A 24,219-nucleotide genomic window follows, 5' to 3' on the forward strand; every position below is an offset into this window, starting at 1 on the left:
GAGAGAGAGAGAGAGAGAGAGAGAGAGAGAGAGAGAGAGAGAGGCATACATGCTCCCTATTTCAGGCACAGAATACCTTGTATATATTATCCAATTTTTTTAACCACTCAGTTTTATGACTTAAGAAATGCGTAGCATCATCTAGATTGTGAGTTTGTGGGATTTGCAGGGATAAGATGGAATGAAGGAGGGGCTTCCTAGTTGCTGACTCCATAGTGCCGAGATCTCAGACTTCAGATGGATTCCCATGGCAGAGAAACAAAAACTTATTCCTGTTTTATTTTTAAGAACATAAAATAAATGTGACTTTCTCCATTAAATACCACATGATTTTTTTTAAAAAAATGTAATTTTAAAAATGCCAAATGAGAATAATGAATGATATTTTACTGAAAATTAGAAACTGGAGATTTCTTAAAATGAAATCTACCTGTTTTTTAAACTAAAGAAAAAAATTTTATTTTAGCCTGCTTTTTAAAATTAGTGTTTGGCAGGGCAGTGGTGGTACACACCTTTAATCCTAGCACTTGGGAGGCAGAAAGAGTTCGAGGCCAGCCTGGTCTACAGAGGGGGTACCAGGACAGCCAGGGCTATTACACAGAGAAACCTGTCTCAAAAAAAAAAAGTGTGTGTGTGTGTGTTGTTTGAAATTTTCATGCATGTATGTATTGTATTGTGAGCACATGTCTTCTCATATGGCCCTGCCCTCCCTTCAAATAACCTAAATGGTAATTTGCCATGTAGACAGTCAGTGTTACACTGCGGTTAATCTGTGTGTCCTTCGCCTGGCTTCTCAGAATGGCTCACCTTGTTCTGAACAGAATCTGCCCGATTGTGTTGGTGACCGGGTGTCAACGAGAAACACAAAGCTTGCAGATTTCCTGCTTCCTGCTTTCTTTACCCAGTTCCATCTGTGCTCAGGCCTTGCCCGTCCTAGCAACCTGATTGCAAAGTCAACATGAGTGTGGGGTGCCCTGCCAGATTATGACACATTGCCTCTGGGGTAAAAGAAGAAAATGTTCTCATCCCAGTAGACTCAGGGAGTGGTCATCCTTAACTTTACTGGTTCTTTTTGAGATGTTTGGGGGGAAAAAAAAAAACAAGGTTGGATGAGTTTCAGGGGAAGGAAGAGGAATTGCTAAGAAAAAGAAAGCAAGCTGTACTCAGAAAGGGATGGGCCCCAGCAAAGCCAAGAAATGTCACCCTAACTGTGCCTCAGAGAGAAGGAAGTGATACAGCTTCCTAATATATGGCTATGCACTGGGCAGCCTCGGGAACCCCCGATTCATAGCCAGCTGTGATGAGTCTCTGTGTGCATATAAAGCAAGGACTCTTAGAGGGCCCAGGTTTTTCATGAATTGTATCAGTTCATGTGTGCCCGCCCTGTGCCAGTGCTGGGCCATTCCAATGTATAGTGTCCTGGGCACTTTAGACAGCTCTGGTGTTGGAAATGGGTCTTATAATTCCCAAAGCCCGTGTCCATTTCTACTATACTACATTATCGGAAGCTGGGGGGGGGTGTTCCCAAGTGACCCATCCATGTTAGTGGGTTTTTGCTACAGGGACGTCAGTGAGGTAAGCAATGTGTTATTTTGAAGAGGGCTGTTGATGGCACTGTGACTCAAGCAAATAGCATTGCTTCTTTATTGTTTTAGATTAGTATTTTATTAAATGCAATAAATATTACTGGTGAGATGTAGATTACCTTTTTCTATTTACTTACTTCTTTTGTATAAATCAAACTCTCTATGGTCTTGCTGAAATTTATATCGTTACTCTAACATGAACATCACCAGAACTCTTAGGGAATATCCGCTGTAATATGTGAGGGAAAAAAATACATTTACAAACCAGAGTAGAGAGAGTCTGTGACTCTAATTAAACAAGGCTAAAGCAGAGAAATCAAGTTAAGAGCTCCAGGAGGAGACAGTGTGACTGTAGGAAAGTACAGCCACACATAACACAGATATCTGTACCCACTGGAGAATTAGAGGGTACTCTAGCCATTTGTCTAGGTTCGAGAAGAATCCAAACGGAATTTTTCTCTGCTACACTTCCAAGTTTCTTATGTATCCCGCTTTCTAAAAAATAATAATGCTGAGAATACACCAGCTGCCATGGGCAAATGTAGGAGAATTTAATGAGTTGTCTACTGTCCTTCCACGTCAGTCCCGATGTGCCATTTGTGCCTAGGTTGAGAAGACGACTATTTCATATTCCTCCAAGAAGTATGTTAGAGAGGACGGGAATATCTGAGGAGGCAATCAGAATCACTCGCTTGTCAATCTGATTGTGCAACTGTCCAACACAGGATATGCTGATTCTTGTCCAGCTCAGTGTGAAAATGAAGGGAAGTAATGAGTGTGTTTCAACTAGTTCTTTCTTCATTGGGGTGAACACCCAGAGTGTAAGAAGCAAAAGCATGTCCTGATTGTTTTAAATAGCTTTTAAACATGCCAAGGAACCTGGGTTTATTTTTGTCATTTCCAAAAAGAAGAAGTGGCCATCAGCGTTGCTCAATAGGAATCCAAAGACGATACTGGGAGGGCTTTACGTAGTGGGTTTGCTAAAAGGGAATTGGAGCAGTTTTTTGACTTTGCCTTTATCTTCCCATTAAGTCGATGTGAAAGTGGTAAATTGGAGTCACACAGATGCAGACAGGGAAGCTCTTTATATTAGCATGCCAGTGGGCATCTGTAGACTGGAAGTCATCTTGTCTTCTTCACCCTTAGCATTTACAAAGTGGAACACACTGTGGTAGATGCTGTACCTGAAGCGAACGCCCAGACAGCTGAGGAGAGTCCTCACGAATGCTAAGAGCAGCTTACTCTGTGCTCCGTTCTCATCAGCGCAGGCTCCAATCATTCCTCTTCAGTGTCTTTACTTGCTTTGCTTTCCTCAGGCTCCCCAAGTTTCTAGGCACATCGTGACACATGAAACCTTCCTCTGTGAATGTAGCCCCCCGCTTCCCAGAAGTGAAGTTTTTGCTTTCTACTCTAGTCTTCATCTTCATCTCAAATAATCATCCAGCTATGGTCAATGGGCTTCATCATATCTGTTAATTCAGACTTCTGTAGCTGATTAGAGAAAATTTGTCGGGATAATACAGTGATGAATTAGCCTAGCAGCAAGGAGAAGACCATTTAGACTCCTGTCTGCCCTTCAGTAAGTAGCCAGTAAGTGGCTACTGAATAAGACTCTCCTGCTTTGGGCTCACAGCCCCTGTCTGCCTAATGTGGTTCAGACCTTATTATAGAGGCTCAAATCCTATTCATTAATTTATGCCCCAGAATGTTCCATTAACATATCAGAATCAGATATAACCCATGCTAGTTAGTGCTGTCTTGTTTTGCCAAGAGACAATATTTCTCTTCAAGTGCCACAAAAGGAAAACTATGTATTTTCTCCACAGGCCTGGCTAAATGTCAAGATAATGGGAAATTCCACACACATCTACACTTAGAACTAGATTTTATTTGTGACTTGTCTAGACTCACTGGAATTTTTATTATTTGTGAATTTAATCCAAAGATGCAATTATCCAACCCATTCTACCTGAAGCCTAAGTTGGACCTAAATGAGACTTTTTAAGAAACAAGAGAAAATATAAGTATACATATATGTCATTTGTACATGCCTTTGTACACATAAATGTTGTAAACATCAATTTAAACATAAAGCAAGGAACATTGTGGGCAAATAAAGAAAATCTGCAGGGTAAATAGTTATACTAACCTTAAAACAAGTACTTCTTCCTGCGTTCCTCCTAAAAAAAAAAAAAACTGGATGGTATCAATTTGAGTGTCAGAATCTTATGCCCTGTCCTGTTCCAGCAAGTTCTAGTAACATGTGAGGTCTCTCTCATTCCGTGAGGAATTGGTACACCACCATACTTACAGCGTTTACTGCTTGGGTTAACTAGAATTTCAAACTATACTGTTTCTTTCAACTAAGGAGAAAATGTTGTCTGTTTGAAAAGCAAGAGAAATAAATTACAGAACCAAAAGGCAGAATTTACACAGATGTTTTACTCTCTTGGGGTCAGCAGTTCTTTGGGCCATTGAAAGGGTGTGACTGGCTGCTGGAACCCAGTTTTTGGCCTGCTCAGCAGATAGAATACATCAATACTGACAGGAGAGCCAAGACAAAGAAACATCCTTTACCTGCCTGGGATCCTTTGTTCTTGTAAAATAGGAAGAAAGGAGGGGAGGGCTTGAAGTTATTAAAACAGGGTTCAAGTTCGTCCAGGATGTTTGACCTTGAGAATATGACACGGCAATTCACAAATCATCCTTTCTTACACTAACAGTCACAATAATGATATAAGAAAGGGTCCATGAGAGAATCTCATCAACTACTGCCAAGCCTAATTAAACTATGGCCATCCAATCTTACTCGGGTCCAACCACATACTCTCTTCTCCAAATGACTTACCTTAAACCAGGCATCAGTGATGTCTGTTTGCTTGGTTACTCACCTCATTTCTGCCCACAGCAGCTGAAGGATACAGAACTTGTCCTACCAATGACGTTCCTATCCTAGTTGGTAGGAAAGGAGGGACAACTTGAAAAGAGCTGCTGGTGAGACCATTTAATATTTCTGGTCTTGTTTCCTTATCTGTACGATGAGAGGCCAAAAATGAGTTCTCTGTTGAGACTCTAACTTTGAGAATAATATAATTAGTGGGACTCGGGACTTTGCCAGTCGAAGAGAAATGGCCGTAGATAATTTGTTAGACCTACTAGCTATCTCTGAACCCGAATTTAGATAGAACTTAAGTGAGTTTCAGCAATTGTCTTAGCTAGATTTCTAGTGTTGTGATAGAAACACAGCCTTGTGGCCACTGGAATTGTGAGGATTGTGAGGAGAGAATTTGTTTCCAGCTTAAAACTGGACTCTGTCATGGAGGGAGTCAGGGCAGGAACCTAGAGGCAAGAACTAAAGCAGAAGAGATGGGGGGGGGGATGTTGCACACTGATCTGCTCTGAGAGGCTTCCTCAGCCTGCCTCCTTATGCCACCTTAAAGGACCACGTGGCTTTGGATGGCTCTACTTACAATAGGCTGCTCCCCTATCAATGATTAATGAATGAGGCCAATCTGATAGGACATTTTCTCAGTTGGAGTTCCCTTTTCTCAAATGATTCTATCTGTGTCATGTTGACAAAAAAAAAAATGTCCTTGTAAGGACTGCTACTGTAATGGTAAGTAGGTCGTAATCATTAGCATAACTGCCCATATAAGGACTCCTACTAAGATAGATAGTAATTACGGCATGATCATTAGCATACGACCAACAAAGGCAGACCTGGAGAGCCTGCTTAGGGATGCAGACTGCAGACTGTGCTCTTCCTACGCTTGATCTAGAAGCAGGGAGGTACCAGCCCTGTGCAGGTACCTGAAATTAGTAGGAAGCCTTCTTTTTAGGGAACCTTGTCCAACAAAGCTCCTGAGCACAGAGCATATATAGTAAAACAATTGAAATAAGACTCGGTTACCTGATGGGAAAATAACCTCTTGTCACCATGTATTGACCCCTAAACATCATGCTCAAGCTAGTTCTTTTACTTCTGAACAAGGCTCGTGTGCTCTTCTTGTCCTGTGGCTGCAGCCTGGATCATGGAAAGCTGACCTACAACTTTTTTTTAAATCCCCTAAGTGTGATAACTAGCCCAGAGTTGAGACCCTATCCAGGTCATTAAATAAGATCAGCGACATTCAGGCTACCTTTACCACACTTCCGTGGAAGGCTGTAAGACTGAAACACCCTGGAGGTATCATCCAAGAGAATTTTGCCCTTGATTCTATCTAGATTTATGTAGACCCCAGTCCATGTACCAGACACCAAGCCATGTGACTGATTAGATATAAGTGCAAGGCACTTTGGGAGCCTCAGCTCCTCTCCAAGTTGCTTGGCTACAAAATGACAATAAGGGAATATGTTGCCATTACTATGACACCATAACTGCTGGACTAAAAATGTATTTTGACTAAGATTGAGGACATTTTGTTATCATTTACACAGGGGTTTGCTTCTAGAATCCTTTGTTCAGCTAAAGAAAATGTTATGGCTAGCAATGTCATTGTTAGCTTCCTAAGTTCTTAGGACAGAATAAAGCCTAAAAGCTTTCTCTCTATTTGGTGTGTGCACTGTGACCCCCCTCATCACCACCATCAAAAGGACAACATGACCCAGCCTTAGATACAAGAGGGGGAAAAAAGGTCACTCTGAATCGTGGCAGTATCCTATAGAAGGGAATCTTCTGTGCTTCAGAAAGTAGCTAATGTAAGTCATGCTTAACTGTGTCTTGTCTATACTCAATTACTCCACATAACCAACTGCCTCGTGGATAAAAGCAAATCCCAGACCTCCCAAGAGCTTCTCAGAAAAGAAAGCAATGAAATCTCAGGTGCACTGGGACCAAGATTACACTGGATAGAAATCAGCAACAATGCATCAAATATGCAGGTCCAAATTATAACATTAAAACAGACTTCTTACTTCTTCCCTCTCATGCGTATAAAGCACTAGCAATACACCCCACGATGTCAAAACAAGGAAATGGTGGGTGGATTAACTACTTCTATACTGTTTCTGACAGCTATTCTGAAAGCATCCTTCAAAGGTAGCCCAGAGAAGATGACTAAGTTTAAAAGTGTTTCATCACACCTGGCATAACCATTTCTTCTTCGTATTAATCATAATAGGTCAGAAACGTCAGTGAGAAGATGGTAAAGTGTGATTGTGGCCTCACTTTAAAAGACACTGGGCACACCCATGTTTGATCTAGATTTCCATTTTGCTTTTAAGCATGGGAAGTTGCTGGGGAATTTTTCTTTTCATGTGTTTTCTGTTGGCAATAAAATATTGTTTTTTTTCTAATCAGTAGAATGTCATAAAACTAGCAGAACTAACACCAGCTGACTGTAATTCCTACTTCACAAAAAAAAAGTTGTTAGGCTTTCTATTCCAGTTGGAAAAACATGTTGGGGTGAGTATTTGAGCTTGGTGACCACTTGGAATTCATCCTCATTTTTGCATTTGAGTTTGAAGCTGCCCCAGACACAGATGTGTAGTTGGTTTCTGTTTAATTTCAACTCCTCTGAGAAAATTATCTGACATGCATAGTTTTTTTTCCTGAATGCCCAGATTATGTAAACACAGCCTTTTCATTTTAATAGCAGAGCTAGGGATGTCCACTGAGACAGCACTAATACTTTCTTCTCTGATAGTGTTTCAAGGCAGATTTTCCTGAAGAAGGATTTCAAGCCTTTCCTAATCTCTGCTATTAGCACATCTTAGGAGACACTGCAAACACTCGTGACTATGTATATAATGGAAATAATGAGTCAATAATGACTTCTCTTTACTTTATTATCCTGCCATATTGGTCTCCTTGATCTCCTAGAACATTTCAAAATGGAAAACTTACCCAACTTGGTTTTGCCTTTGTAATCACTCACCCTGAAATTATCATCCATCAAACTCTTAACTAACTCCTATCTGTTTATATAATGTGATGACCCTGGGTATGTTGCTTCTAACGTGGGTTGTAAGGAGATATATCTATGTTCCACTAGCAAAGACATAGCAAAATAAAAGAAACACCAATGAAAATTAATACTTGTGCCAGCTTAATGGTTTGTTCTCTGGCTTACCCAGGTGTTAGAGTTCCCTTAAATCTCCTTTAGACATGTTCAGCTGAGAACCTAGAACAAGTGGAACAAGAAAAGAGGCTATTCTCTCTCATTTGTCTGTGGTAAGTTCCATGGGGCTGGAGCCCCATAAGTTAGCTTATCTCATGGGTCAAATGTGAGAATTGGCAAGGTTGACTATCAGCAAGTATAGAAATGGTGCCCAGGGTTCTTCCACAAACAGATGCATGTAGTCTATGAAATTTACTATGTAAGCCAACACAAAGAGATTTTTGTGGAAGGCTTAATGGCCTTCAGGGGTTTAAAGAGTTTTAAATGGAAGATATTTGGTCAAAAAGCAAAAATGATATTTGCAAGTAAAACTTGCCTCACTCTGAACCCAAACAATGGTTTACTTTGGAAGCGTTTGTTTATGTGATCACTAAGTTTTCCCACAATCTGGGCTCTTCCTGGAATGCATAAATACCATGTTTACTAACAGAATGAGCACTAGCAATTAGCAAAGTTATAACCAAGGCTGAGTAAATAGCTGTACTGTTTGCTATGAAAATTGCCAATGAAAGGCTCACCATGTTTGTGCAGACAAGCTCAGAAAAGACGCTCCAGAAGCTGTCTGTCTGGGAAAAAGCAGCATTATTCCAGAGAAAGGGCATGCCCTGTGAAATTCAAAATGCAAGAGTGTGAGTCCCAATTTAGTATGTTATCTGTAAAATGAGAATAATAATTACTGGATGAAGTGCTATCAAGGGTTAAATAAAGTATGAGAACAATATATATAGTGGACAGAAAATACAGTGTTAGGATTAATCCCTTTTGTTTCCTTGATCCCTAAAGGATATCATATAAGAATCAAGTTCTGCAAATGTTTCCACTCAGGAGACACACAAATCCAATTTTATTTCCACACACCTCCCCCTTTATTCTAGACCTTCATAAACTTGTCAAAACGGCATAAGGAAATGATTGCCTCGAAACCAAACATGATATTCTACTACTAGCAAGATGAATGACTGTATGTTTAGAAAAAAAAAACTCTCATTTGTATTTTAAAGTTTTAGTTCATAGATAGATGATAAATAGGTAAAGTAGCTAGACAGACAGATGACATATGCTACTAGATGATAGATAGATGACAGATAGATAGATGATAGATAGATAGATGGATGGATAGATAGATAGATAGATAGATAGATAGATAGATGATAGACAGACAGACAGACCAGTTATCCATTCTATGGAAAAGTGATGGTTTTAGCCCTGTGCAGAATAGCAAGTTGAACCTTATATCCTTCCCTTAAAGACAAAAAAAAAAATCAAAGGTGAAATCTTTCTGGTAGTAATCTAGAAAAAGTATACTTTTTTTTCTTGGCTCTGGGTGATAAAAGATCCTCACTTATCGTCTTCACACTTGTAGAGGAGAAACTTAACAAGAAAGAAAAGATTTAAATTTCTCAAGAAATCAAGAAAGTAAAGTTCTAAAAGAATTGTGGAAAAGTAAAACAGATACCACAAAGTTAAGCAGAAGAAAAAGAACACATATCTTTCCAGTAAAGTCAATACAGCCTTATTTTCCTCTTTCCTTCAAAAGCAAAATGTCAAACTAAATTAACGCTTATACACAATCAGATAAAATATACCTATGTGTTGTTTATGAAAGAAATAAAATAGCTGAAAGTAAAAGTAAACTTCAGTATTCCAGACAAGCAAAAAAAGTTCCTTAATATAATAATATAAGCAAAATGAATCTGAAGATCAATAGTTCTATACTATATATAGGGAGACTTTCTGCATTTTCTTTCAAGCTACTATTGTTTAGGTAATTATAGTGCTGTTGAATTCATGCTTCTAAGTAGCATGCCCTGAGATATGAAAGGCAAATTAACAGAAGACCAACTAGATAGATATAATTTCACATTATATAGAAAGTTTTTGTGTGTGGCCTTTAGTAAGATGGATACAGCAAGAATGCTAAGCATGCAAATTTATCTAGTATGCTCTAGAGTATGAAGCAAGTTCAACAAATTTTAAAGAACCAATTATATCAAGTAGAATACAAAGAGATTCATTATAAAAACAAATATATACATAAGAAAACCTGAATATTCATAGGATCAGATAATAACTCTTTTTATAAATGATGGGATCTAATTGAACACATAGGTACTATTTAACAAAATGAATGAGATATAAAGTTAAAGTAATGCTTTAGGAAAAATGTATACCTTTTAATGTTTATATTAAATAAAGATTATTGACTTGACCATGAATTGAAATTTTAATAAAACAGCAGATTAAACCCACAAGTAATGGAGGAGCTTATAAACATTAATTTAAAAAGAAAATGAAAATATAAAAAGCAAAGGATTGATTCCTTGAAAAAAATGAACACATTGGCTAAATGACCAAAAGAGGCAAAATTTTCAAATGAACAACATAAAAGATAGAAGAGGGTCTATGGTTGTCTATGAATGAGAAGTTACCAGATTTAAAAAGTAGTTTTATTAAACTACTCCATGCAAATAATTTGAAAGTTTAGATAAAAAATAATACACAAACACATATGAATCATCAAAATTAATTTAAGAAAATATAGAAAACCCAAATGGTCCTGTATGCACAAAAAAAAAGAAAAAAATAAACGGGTGATGAATTACTCCCCACTGGGAAGCCCTAAACTGAAAAGTTTCATATGGAAGTTCTGCTCTATAGTCATGTTGGAAAGCTGAGGCTGCTGGTATCGCTCCCGGCTGCCCATACCGGTGCCAGCATGTTATTCCTGCAGCTACATTATATCTTCCGGACTCTGCTGTCTTTTCTCCTCTATCTCTACTTAAAATTCCCACCTTGCTCTATTCTGCACTGTCATAGGCCCAAATCAGCTTCTTTATTTACCGATGGTAATAAAACATATTCACAGCATACAGAGGGGAATCCCACATCACATGCCCAAAAATGTCAATTCTTTTAGACAAGAAAAGATGAAAGACTTTTCTCAAATTAATTCTAAAAGAGCAGTATCAATTTTTGATCCAAAATTTGACATAGTATAATATAATCAAATTGATGCCGGAAAGATAGCTCACCAAATGGAGCTTGCTGTCCAACCATGAGGACTAGAATAAAGGCCCCAGCACTCATATAGCAAGCCAAGTATCCCACAAGTGCTTGTTACTCCATCTTTGAGGGAGCTGACCACATTTTTTTGGCCTGAGAGCCTGAAATCACACAAATATGTGCATATGCACACATAAGTATGTAAATAAATGTTTTTAAAGACTATTTAAATACCAATAAGTAAATAGGACGTTGACAAAATGAATCTAAAAAATTAGGCATCATGCATTTAAGGTGATCTTTGGAAAGAAATTTAGTTCACAATTAGAAAACTACAATAGATGTAACCTCCTAAAAGGAAAAAATATCCTCTCCATAGACACCAAAAACTCACTCAGTAAAATTCTATAAACCTTTCTTATTTAAAAAATTCTTAAGAACTAGAAATGGAATGGGATTTTCTTAATGTAGTAATTTGCTGTCCTGGTTAGGTTTATTATCAATCTGACACAACCTAGAGCCACCTGGGAATAGAGAATGTCAACTGAAGAATTGCCCCCATCAGATTAACCTGCAGGCAAGTCTGTGAGAGAGTATCTTGATTGGTGATTGATGCAGGAGGGCCCAGCCTGATATGAGTGACTTCATATCTAGGCAAGAGGAGCTGCTCTGTGCAAGAAAGCAAACTGAGCATGAAGCAGAGAGCAAGCCATTCTTCCATGGTTCTTGCCTTTAACTTCTGATAGCTTTGTGTCAATTTGGCACAGCTAGTCATCAGAGAGGAGAGAACCTCAATTAAGAAAATGCCTCCATGAGATCTGACTGTAGGCAAGCCTGTAGGGCATTTTCTTAATTACTGATTAATGCGGGGAGAGTCCAGGTGGTGTCATCCTGGCTGGTGGGCCTGGTTCTATAACAGTGCCTCTCAACCTGTGTGTCGTGACCCTATGGGGATGAATGACTCTTTTACATGGGATCATTGAAGATCATTAATAATAATCAGTTATTTATATTGAAATCATAGCAGTAACAAAATTACTGAAGTAGCAACAAGAATAATTTTATGGTTGGGGGTCAACACAGCATGAGGAACTGTATTAAAGGGTTGCAGCGTTAGTGGTTGAGAACCACTGCTCTATAAGAAAGTAGGCTGAGCAAGCTGTGAGATCAAGCCAACAAGCAGCACTCCTCCATGGCTCAGCATCAGTTTCTGCCTCCTGTTCCATGCCCTTGTTGAGTCCCTGTCCAGAATTTCTTCCATGATGGATGGTGTGGAAGCATAAGCCAACTGAACTCTTTTGTCACAAGTTGCTTTGGTCAAGCTAGTTCATCACAGCAGTCAGACACTAACTAAAACACTTGATTTGCTGCCATGGCTTCCCAAATGATGATGGACTTGGAAGTGCAAGTCAAATAAATTCTTTTGTCTCCACTATTGCTAGGAGTCTTATCTGTGCTCATTCTTATGGATTCCTGGGAGTTTCCTAGCACCCTAAGGAGGCCTTACCCTTTCTGAGGAGTGGGAGGGGAGGGGGAACAGGAGAAGGGAAGAGGGGAAACTGTGGTTGGTATGTAAAACAAAACAAAACAAAATCTTTTAAATAATAAATATTTTTAAAAATTGTTTTGTCTCCTCAGTTGGTTTTAGCTAGAGTATTTTATCATAGCAACAGAATGAACTTTATCTACAGAAGTTGGGTGAGAATCATACTTAATGAAAATTGATCAAAAAACTCTTTAAAATTAGGAACAGAATTAGGATCTCACATCTACTCAGCCAACTTGTGAAGTTTTTAACCTGGAGAAATATGGGCTAGAGAATAATTTGCATGCCAGAATATGGGCATTAGAGCATTTACGGCAGCTTTTATTTTAATAGTAGAAAATTGGAATTACTCAATTATCCTCTTCTTAGAATTTGATACATGAACTGTGATGTCATTATAAAAAGGCCTTCAACTCCACTAGAGAATAAATTAACTGTGTCTACATGTCCACAGGCATAAATAGTGCTAAGCAAAAACGTAATCACAAAACACATATGCATTTTCTAATTCCATTTTATGAAATGCATTCAAGTTCATAAATGGAAGTGTGATCATGTATCTTTGAGTATGTACGTAAACTATAAAAAGCTAATGCTGTTCAAATCTTAGTTCTATTTAAGAAGAACATGGTGGGGTTGGAGTCAGACTCATGTACAACTTTCATTTTATTAAGCTAGTAGTGGATACTCGGGCATTTATTATTGAAACTATTTCTTATAGTGGTTATATGATATTTCATAATGTACAAAATAGAATATTCATTATGAAGGCAGACAGAATATGCCTTCTTTATTTTTGTACTTTTCTGTCTCCCCAATAAAATATCATTTTTAGAAAATTTTAATAAGTGAGAACCTCTGAGTCATCATTTAACTATTTGCAATTTAGCTTCTGTCACCAGCACCTGACTCTTCCTATTTTATTTTTCGATCTCTACACCACTACTTCCAAGGGTACCATACGTTTATGCCATGCAATTTCCTTAAAGACCGGCCTACTTAGTAATTTGCAAATTACTTCACTTTCTCAAATCACTACCCTACCTGTAACGCAGAAAATAGATTACCTGTCCCGTTTAGTGGAGAAAATTTATTAAATGAAACATCATCCTGTAACTTCCTAACACTAAGTGGCGGAGAAATGAGAATCTCATGTGAAATGCTTGCACAAGGTTGGGGTCAAAGCTGTTGGTGTCATGGATCTAGGCTCTGTTTCTTTCCCTTCTCCGGTGACCTTCTGAAGGCAGCGGTCCCTACTTCAGAACTGTACCTGTTTCTGTGATGCACAACTCAATTATAGGACAGATTATTAAGAGCAAGTTTTTTTCAGATATCCATCTGCGTAATCTGCACGGCCTATCACGGTGGATTGCAAAGAAAAGGAGGCCTGGATGTTTGCTGGATGGGATTAGCTTACTCCATTCCTTCAAGGAGTAAGTTTCTGTACTAGCAACCTGTTTGGCAGCATTCATCACCTTGGTCTCTCAAGATTCAGGCAAGCAAGTTTGTCTCCTTGACTGTGAAGGGGAAACTCGTCATCTCTCAAACTGATTGGCTAACTGGTTACTTAGGTGAGTCGGCACAGGACCTCCCTTAAAATCCAGTGAAGTGACCGACACGCAATCTCTTCCACCACAGGTTACATGAAATAAAAGCACTCGAAAGTTAGTTTTGTTCCTTTTCCCCATTCCTCCCAGCTTTCCCTGAGTTCCAGCCTAAGACACCAGGCAGTTACCTAACAAGAAGAGATAATAACTTACCCTTGCTCCATTTGGTTTAATCTTGAAACTCCTCTGACCTTAACTTACCCAGTAATTATCTTCAACTGGCACAATAACCCCTTGGCATCCTCGCGGTATCAGTATTTTATCTTATCTCTTCTTTCTGCTTGTTTTTCTCTGTTCATTCGCTGTGGGTTATGTCCTGTTGTGATTCAGGATGTAGGTCACTGTTGTATTCGGAATCATAAAATCAAGCCTGCGACCTAGGGCATGGTCAAGGCTACGCTGAAGAGCAGGCTAAGAAAGAATGTCTAATAAACTCCGAATAGTATAAAAGTCAGTACAGAATGTTCTGTGACTCCCTAGCTCCCCAAAGAAAACCACAAACAAAGGAGCTATGTTTACATTTACTGTGCTACAGAGTGAAAACTTTAATCGAAATAAACATTTGGAGATACAGATAAAAAAAAAAAAAACTCAGGGTCATCCTACCCGGTGAAGAGTCACAAAGGAATTATGACAGATGTGCAGAGTAAGACAGGAGGAAGAAAGACTTTTTGGCATTGCTGGCACTCCTGACTATTGGAGAAATACAAAGTCAATAGGTTCACTTTCTATGTTTCCTTTCTTTTAGATGGTTATGTGGTAAATCTGTAGCTTCTAATCCCAGGTTTCTAATCACTTAGACTTGAGTTATTGTACCAGTATATCTTTCAGACAGGTTATTGTTGTAGGTTGCAAGGTTATCTGGCTATTACTGAAAAACTTTCTCCACTGGTATGTAAAGTATGTCCAGTACCATAAACACTGGTTAGTAAGGGCAAAGCTGTGAGTTAGGTACCAGCTTGACTTCTCCTGTGTGCTGACATAAGCAAGTGTTGTCTTCAGCCACAGGACCTTACCAGAAGGTTATAGAGAGCAACCAATAGCCTTGTCAGTCACTGGGGTGTTGGGCATTACCATATGGTCTTGATCAACAAGATTTGACCCATTTCTGGCACCTGAGGTTTTCCTTGGCGGCATAAGTAGTTGTGACATTTTCTTCTCTATTGTTCAGTGACTCCATACAGATTCCTTTTATACATGTACAGATATTTAGGAAGCGTCTATAAGTGTCGTTGTCTGTGTGGTTTTTCAAATGGCCATTAGTGTTGCTTGTCCTCCACATATCCCCTCCTTTACTTTCTCATTCCCATCCACATTTAATCTTCCTATTCTAGTGTCCCTTTGTCTTTCTATAACACTCTATTCTCCTTCCCCTTCCTGAGGAGACCCTTACTTCCTACCTGCTCCTTCACTAAGGACTTAACTTCTATGGTTATTCAGATTATAGAAACCGTTTTGACAGCTAACATCATCATATAAGAAAAACATACGATATTTGTCTTTTTCCCCAGTTTTTACCATGGTGGCTACACGGAAGATGTCTACTGACCACAGGTGACCTGTGGGATCTCAGATTGTGAGTCTTAACAGCTCCCACTGCACAGATAGGAGATACACACATGAATGGTGCTCTCACCCCAGGTTGCTCAAACAATGGAAAAGAATCCAGATTACACATCTGTTTATACTGATAACTTGAATCTATAATAGCTGTAAGAAAAGGTGCATGTAAGTGTTCCTAGGCAAACAATTCTTACTAGTTTTCCTAGTTGGAATAAAACAAACTAAATGAGAAGAATATAGAAGTTTCATAAACACGACTAAAACATTCAGATCAATAAAAGAGACCAAAAACTTGATTGAATAAAACATCTTGCTTCCACCTCATTGCATCCTTGTCCATATTGATCAGCTGTAATAGAGCATGACAAAAGGTATTGATTGACTGAGGCAATTCTCAGGTATTTGAGACTGGAAAGCAGCTATAGACTACCAAGAAGGCAATGCTCTACACGCTTAAAATGAGGAGGGTTAAGTGAAAAGAAGGCTGGGCTTAAGGTATTCAGTGTCTGGATCCATCTGGTAAATGACTTGCTTGAGGAAGATTGGGCCTCATCTACTCCACCCATAAGTGACAGCTAAGCATACGTTGCTTATTGTCCTATAAATAATGGTTGATAAAATGCCTGCTTAAAGTATTTGCCTGGGTTTCTGTTGTATTGATTTCTATTAGACTCTCAAAAACAGCAAAAGCAGATTAAACACAGAGTTCTTTCTACATTTGTGTGTGTGTGTGTGTGTGTGTGTGTGTGTGTGTGTGGAGAGAGAGAGAACAGCAGAGAACATTATGAAAGGTTTAAATCCACCCACTCAGACATAGAAAACAGACATGACAGTATAAAATTTCATTTATTTTGATTTACCTTTGTGTGTGTGTGTGTGTGTGTGTGCGTGCGCACGCGCACATGACTACATGCATGCATTGTGCATATACACATATGCGTGTGGGTGACCACAAAGGCCACAAGAAGGTGTCAGGTTTCCTCGAGCTGGAGTTACAGGAAGTTGCAAGCTTCAGAACATGGGTTCTGAGAATCAGGCTCTATTGTCTCCAACAACAGCAAATGCTCTCACCCTCTGAGCAATCGATCCACAAAATAGAATAACTTTAGTTTTACTGAGTGAGCTGCAAGATGAATCCATGACGAATGCATCAGGAGAACCCAGACAATGATATTGGAACCAAAATAAAGATTCTTGTTAGAAAGTGTGAGAAACAATCCAGTTTCAAAATATCCTCTCCCATATTTTATCTTCAGGATACTTCCACAGCCTCACTCTGGCTAGTTGCTAAAGCTTTTTGCTGAATGTATTGGTTGATTTTTTCATTGCTATGACCAAAATACCTGGCACAATTCTATTTAAAGAGAGGGTTTATTCTGACTCCTGGTTTGAGGATACAGTCTTTCAAGGCTGGGAAGCATAGCAGTGGAGACTATAGGTCTTATCATACCCTTGCCGTGAAGCAGAGAGATGTGTGATAGTGCTCAGCTCTCTGTCTCCTTTTGATCCAGTCCAGTGCCCAACCCGTAGGACTGCACAACCACAGCCAAGGTAGGTCTTTCTGTCTCCATTAAATTTATTCTAGAAGCACCCTCAAGACCTGCCCATGAGTCTATCTTTCAGCATAATCCTAAGTCTAGTGGGGTTGACAATGAATATTAAGTATCACACTTAAGAATGTAAGGTCTCTGGGAATGGGGTATACCAGGCATAGCTGAGCTCCATCCCCCGGGAAGGTGGCTTTGATGGACTAAGCAAAGAATGGGGTGTCTTGAAAGAGAAACTGACACATATTTTAAAATATCGAAGTTGAACAAATTAAAAGTCAGGATCACTATCTCCCAGAAAAAACAGTTGTGCAGAAAAGGGACAGTAATGACGAGACACTGCTTATACTAATTGTTGATTTAATGGAAAAGGCTGTGTTCGGGTTAAAGGGGAAGGAGAATGTTAGACTTGGTGGGAGGAAAAAATGGATTTTGATAGCTGGAAATTCAGTTTGGGAAAATAAGCATATAAGCACATTTATCAGAGATGTGGGAGAAAATGTCAAATAGATGATCAGTCCAGGAACAGGAAGTAAGGATATAGAGGAAGATTTTATAGGTACATAGGTAGGTAGGTAGGTAGGTAGGTAGGTAGATAGATAGATAGATAGATAGATAGATAGATAGATAGATAGGAAGGAATGATATATGTGTGTGTATATGTGTGTATATATATTTATGTATCAAAGAAAGCTTATAGAGCCATTCCATTCTTTAAGTTGTAGGCCTGTGTATTAGAATATATTCACAAAATTAAAGACAAGTGTTTTTGTGCTAACTAATGTAATAAAGAATTTCAAGTTAGTTGCTAAAAATATGATGAATTTTTACTGAAAAGGTCAATTAGTGAAAGTTTGCCTCAGTGTCTGAACCAGGACCTCTCTTCCTCCCTCCCCCTCTCCCTCCCCCAGCTGCCTGCATCTTCTCTAGCAGACACCTTTTTTCCTGTGCCTGAACTGAGCCCTCATCTACAGCTGATGAGAAGATGCGCCAGAGCTTATGAGCGATGGGAAGCAGATGAGACGACTTTCTCAGAGGATCTCAAGTTTAAATGCTTTTCTGTCGCCTCCACTTTCAGTAGTAGGAATTTGAGACAGTGTTTGATCATGCAGAGTAAAACTTACTTCGAGGGAATTATGGCCTTGTAAAACTGGAAAACTTCTGTGTCTTGCAAATTGACTTACCAGCCACCTCCAAAATGAACAGAGTATCTGCCTTTTATTTCAAGTGGGGCAGAGAAAGGACATGTCAACTCCTATTGGTGGTTTACAGTTGAAGATGGTTTACATTTCTAAATCAGACAGGGTTTTTTCTTATTTTCATTTTTTTTGTTTTAAAATATAAATTATATAGATTTCTGATGATTAGCATTTATTTTTGTACATTGTAGAATGGTTACATTGAGCCAGTCTATGTATTATCTTACAAATCAATGTTTACAGTGATAACACTTCAAGTTTCAAGTAGATTTTATCAACTACAGTCTTCCCACAATAGATCTTTAACTTCTTAGCTCTAGCTAAATAAAATGTATGCCCTTTGGCCCATAACTTCCAACTCCTCTACCCTCTCCTGGCCTTTCCTAACTACTTAGATACTCACAAGTTTCATAAGTTTGACTTTAGATTCCATGAGACTGAGATCATGCAATGTTCATCTTTCTTTGTCTGATTTATTTCACTTAACATAATGTCTTCTAGATCCATCACGTCTTCTTCTGTTCTAATGCTAAGTAACATTCTCTTGTATGAACATAATACATCTTTGTTATCTATTTGGCCATTGATGGACACCTAGATATCTTGACAACGTGAAGGGAGCAATGAACAGGAGAGAGCAAATATCTTTTCAGCATCCTTTGGGCATGTGCCCAGAAGTGGAACTGTCTGTCATATGGTAGTTTTATTTTGACTTTTTGCAGAATGTCCACACTATTTTCCATTATGAGTGCACTATGTTACAGGCTCACCAGCCATGTATCATGGATCTTATACCCCCCATATAATCACCAAGACTCTTCTGTTGTCTGTTTGTCAATAGCCATTCTCACACACGAGAACTGATGTTAGTGTTCTTATACTCTAAGATGACTCATAGTCTTGGATATGAACTATGGTTTTTAAACACTTTTTCGAACAGTGAAATTCTTCTTCTCATGCAAATCTGTAGGCCTTATCTGCAGAAAAGTCCCTGTATATAAATGTTCTACATTAAATCAAAGAGCCCCTGCTCCCATTCATGTACCACTTAAATATCATTCAGCACCCTTATTATTCTAATTGTATCTTTTTTTTTCATCCTCAGTTCTAAATAATGTTGGATTAAATGACCAAATGGATAAAAAAATAGTTTTGAGATCTAACTGGTTTATTTGCTGGAACCAAAAATGAACACACTATTGTATTTCATGCTTTGGATACTTCTCTTGGAATAAAGACTAGTTCTAGATTTCCTTCCTCTTGACTATACCTCCTGCCCCTTTATCCATCTCTGTTCAGCCTTCAGCAACTCCTAAAGAATGTCTTTACTACATAGACTCCTGAATTCCCAGCCTCAACTTGTAAAAAAAAAAAAAAACCAACCAACCAAAAAATGTGTCCTTAACAGTACATCTTGCCATTCTGTTTAAGAGAAAAAGAAAGGTTTCATTGTGCCCAGTTTGTTCTACATATTCAAGGCTGCCATATGGCTTCAATGGATGTTTAGCGAAAATGTCTTTAATATCCCATAAAACCTACATAAAAATGTCAAATGTCCATAATTAAAGATGAATCCTCTTTGAGCTATCACTTTACCGATTAGCCACCTGGTGCTGTCTGGCCAAGTCCTAATCAATTAGACAGTTGCCAATGTTTTGAAGACGTCCAAGTCCTAGGGAGAGTTGGGACTACTTAGCAAGCTTAGTGGTGATGATAGTGCTGGGAGAGCTGGATTCAGGATGCTCTCATTATGAAGATGCTTCATGCAGGGCTGTTTCACTCCCTCAGGTAATCACCAAGGCAAGTAACCGAGCAGCTTCACTGAGCCTTGCCCTTTTAGACGATTAGAACTCACAGTGGCCTTGTGAGGAGCGATCATGTGGAGGTCACAGGAAATTACTTTCTGAATCAATTCACTTTCTCCATGGCTCCTTCCTTACTACAAAGGACGGTCATGTCTTGACTTCAGCTTGCTACGCCGGCAAATACATAAAAATAGTTCAATTTTTTCTCCATCGGTTCTCCAACCAGAGAGCGACAACTGAGGAAAATAACATCTTTGGCATCTGTTGCCCTTGGGAGGGGACAGGAGATGAAGGAGATACTAGTTCTCACTCCAACACATCTGCTTTAGTTTGTCTTCCCTCAGACTTCCACCTTCACTATGGTGCACAGAGGCAATGCTATGTTTATTCTAGGGGTTTGGATTTTCTTCACCAGCTTTAGGAAAAAACAGCTCTGGGATTCTGGGTGGGTTTGTGACTAGGTCTTGCAGAATGCTTTCTATTTTGTTTTACTTTGGGGGTTTTGGTATTTTTTTTTTAAGTTTGTCTTTTCGCCTTTAAAACAAATACGTATCTTCCTATATGATTATTTGTGTCATTAAAGGGCAATAAAAATACATCTTTGTAAAAGATGGACAGATGTTGGAGAATATTCTTCAGTAGACTTTGCAGGAGAGGAGGAGAGGAGGTTGAGTCTGTGACTGCATTGTTGAGACACCTCTGATGGTGTTAAGGCACTGGTAGGAATGAGCCACAGAGGTGGCTACTCATAGCCATTTGCCTTATACATAAAGTGTTAACTAGAGGACTCTGTGGGTTTTTGCAGGTGTTCTTTTTAAAAATTGCCTGAGAGTTGGACTTGGGGCTAAAAGTAAAACTGAAGCATACCTAGAAACAACAGACTATAACTATTGCAATGCTACTGGAATATGCTATGCCTCTTACAGAATAGAGGAAGTCTCGAATTGCATAATTAAAACCATCTTCTCATGGCTAAGAAGAGAGGTGCTGAGTGCGTTTAGAGTTGGTGGAAACCTTCTGAGTCTGTCTGTGTTTTCTGTCAGCACCTCTACTGAAAGCTCTGGTTCCATCTGCGCTGCCTGGCAGCGAAGGCTCACTGCCTTCAGTGTCACCGCAACGCTGTGGCTTGTGTCTGAGTATGCACCGTTCCTCGGCATTCAGTTCATACTGGGAACGTACAGTCCACACATCACATCCTCCGCCTGAGTTTTCACATACATCCCCTGGATGTTCACTGACATCTCTCTGTAATCCTTCTGTCTTTCCTAGGAAGATTTAGCTTCTAGAAATCAGCAATGGTGATTTTTAGTTATTATGTGCATAGTTTTTGCATCTTTACAAGAAATACTGTAATGACAATGCAGTTGTATATATATTGATTTCACTGATAGCTTATTTTTTCCATGGTGTGTGTGTGTGTGTGTGTGTGTGTGTGTGTGTGTGTGTAAGCAGTGTCCTGTTCTCACCTTCAAGAAAATGTACGTCAGTAGAGTTTCACATTGCCCAATACTTGGTAGTTAAGACATTGTTGGAAATGTTGGACCTGAAAAAACAAAGAAAAGCTGATTTTTCTTCACCCCACATTTGTTCCACTCTCTCCTACAATCAAAATCCATGCCATGTCTTCTGTTGTGTTTTCATGTGTTTGTGCATAAAAAGTATAGTCTATGGAACTGGTGGGATGCTCAGCTCAGCTATTCAGCACTGTTCTTGCAGAGGATTTGGGTTTGGCTCCCGGCACACACATGATAACCCTTAATTGTGTGTCCCTCCAGTCCCAGGGCATCTTTTAAGCTCCTCTGTATAGTAGTATATTATTTGTGTTTTAATAAATAAAGCTCGCCTGAAGATCAGTGCAAAGCAGCCACACTAGTAAGCCATTCAGGCCAGGCAGTGGTTGCACACACCTTTACTTCCAGCAGTCACAATAGTTAGCCATAGAGACCAGGCAGTGGTGGTGTGCACTTTTAGTCCCAGCACTAGAGAGGAATATAAGATGGGAGGAGACAGCTCTCATGCTCAGTCTCAATCTGAGCATTTGTGGAAGCAGGATCACCCATTTTTAGTCTGAGGTAGAGGTGAGAACCAGTAACTAGCTGCTTTGCTTTTCTGATCTACAGGTTGAACCCCAATATCTATCTCTGGGTGTTTGTTATTCTTGCTACATTTGGTGCCCAATGTTTGGGGTAATAATTCATGAAAAAGTCATTTTTCTGTGGCTTTACAGACACCAGCATAGGCTGGAGCTACGCATGGCTGGAGTGACTGCCCTACTGCCTTGGTTTTTCCTTTTATCTCTCCTAGCAGGATCTCCCTGAACCCCTTTCTCTGGCCACTGCCAATCTATGTAACTGCCTTGAAATCGAGTCAGGCTTTTGCTACGTTACACAGCAGCAATAAGCCTCACATGTTCATCAACATCGGTGGCAGATTTGTTAAGACAATTGAAAATTCTAAAAGGGAGGAATTAGTTAAAACAGAGGGTCTTTTCCCACATTAAAAAAAATGGGAAAAACAGTTACAATGGAGGGATTTGGGTCTCTTTATACTAATATGCTAGACAATTTGGAACTGGAACTATTAAATGAGAGAATAACCAATTTATATGGGATTTATGTAATGTCAATTGTAAACTATCAACATTATCATTTTCATTGTGTCACTAAAAATATTGATAATCTGAGTGCTAAGATATGGGTCTTAGAAAAACTTAATGAAGCAGATCAAAGAGATATTCAGATACAGACAGAAGAATTTAATGGAGAACCAATCTCAGCATTGCATTATAAGAATAGAGAGGGACAGCCTAAGGTTTTCAACCATCTTTAATATATCCAGTAACCATACAAGAATTGCCATATGATAAAGTAAGAGCTGGATGGCCTCCTGTGCCAATGTTAGATTTAAAGAGATTCAAGGAAGCAATAGCCTCTTATGGCATGCATTTACCTTTTGTGAAGTAAATGTTAAATTCATGGTCAGTCATAATAGAATTATCCCTAATGACTGAATAGAGTTGATTAAAGCTGTTTTAGAGTCTGGTCCACAATTACAATAGAGTAGCTGGTTCGGAGAAGAGAATAATACTATTGAACAATAGAATAAAGCTAGAGGTATGGAAATCTCCCAAGATCAACTTTTTGGAGAAGAAGATTATGCTCTATAGAAAGGTAATTCCTTCACAATGATCACATCCTGTCTTTATGCCATGCAGTGACTTTGAATGTTTGGGACAAAATTAAAGAAGTAGGAAATAAGATTGAATTCTTTACTAAAGTCATACAGGGCCCAAAAGAAAACTTTATGGATTTCATACAAAGATTAACATCAGCAATAAACAGAATTATACCAAATTCAGAGACTAGGTAAATAATAATTGAATCTCTGGCTTTTGAAAATAATAGTTCTTTATGCAAAGGGATAATTAGGTCATTAAAGGCATGTCAGCACCTTTGGGGGAATGAATTCAAGATACAGTTAATTTTGAATCTCATGACGATGATGATGCATGGATAGGAGAGGTGATTTCTAGAGGTTTGAGGAAAAATTGAAATGTCAAGTTTTCAACAGTGGCAAATAAGGTCATCTTAAAAGGGATTGTAAACAAGATATTCCTAGAAACAATGTTTTTTCTAAGCATAATCCATTCAGAATGCTTCTCCCTTATGGATTATACAGAAGGTGTGGTAAAAACAATGGCAATAGGTTTTTGATCCTACAGCACGTACTGGCTTTGTAGGAGCCTAGGCAGTTTGGATGCTCACCTTACTAAACCTGGATGGAGGTGGGTGGTCCTCGGACTTCCCACAGGGCAGGGAACCCTGATTGCTCTTCGGGCTGACAAGGGAGGGGGACTTGATAGGAGAAGGGGGAAGGAAATGGGAGGCGGTGGCGGGGAGGAGGCAGAAATCTTTAATAAATAAATAAATAATAAATAAACAGAAACCACAAAAAAAGAAAACGCCATTTTAATAAGTTTTTATAAAATTGACCGTTATCCTCTAAAGTTAAAAAAAAATTAGGCATTGAACTAATGAATGTAGGTCAACAAGGGATATCCAAGGTAATTCTTTGACATTGGGAAACTCTATCAGGGACCTCTTGCAGAACCCTATGCCAAATCGTTCAGTAGTTTCCTGCCATCATAGAGAAAATGCCTTCCCAGGGCAATTAAAGAACCTAATGGCTATTGTAAGAAGCCATATTGCTCTGAATAATAGAACAGGTATAGAAGAGAGAACAAA

General features: G+C 38.9%; 1 protein-coding gene and 1 long non-coding RNA gene across 3 annotated transcripts in view; one reads left to right on the top strand and one right to left on the bottom strand.

The window, feature by feature from the left end:
• Samd12 (sterile alpha motif domain containing 12) overlaps positions 1-24,219 on the top strand; it is a 364,536-nt gene that overhangs the window by 283,640 nt on the left and 56,677 nt on the right. The window lies entirely within an intron of this gene.
• On the bottom strand, positions 1,655-14,342 carry LOC126503440 (uncharacterized). Its single transcript, XR_007592292.1, has 5 exons — positions 14,063-14,342; positions 8,224-8,310; positions 4,478-4,538; positions 3,736-3,766; positions 1,655-3,077 (listed from the first exon to the last, which is right to left on the bottom strand). It is a non-coding gene; the product is annotated as an uncharacterized lncRNA (long non-coding RNA).

The sequence above is a fragment of the Alexandromys fortis genome, unplaced genomic scaffold (genome assembly GCF_014885135.2).
Source record: "Alexandromys fortis isolate MF-2015 unplaced genomic scaffold, M_Fortis_MF-2015_v1.1 scaffold_2_1_26212458, whole genome shotgun sequence".
NCBI classification, from domain to species: Eukaryota; Metazoa; Chordata; class Mammalia; order Rodentia; family Cricetidae; genus Alexandromys; species Alexandromys fortis.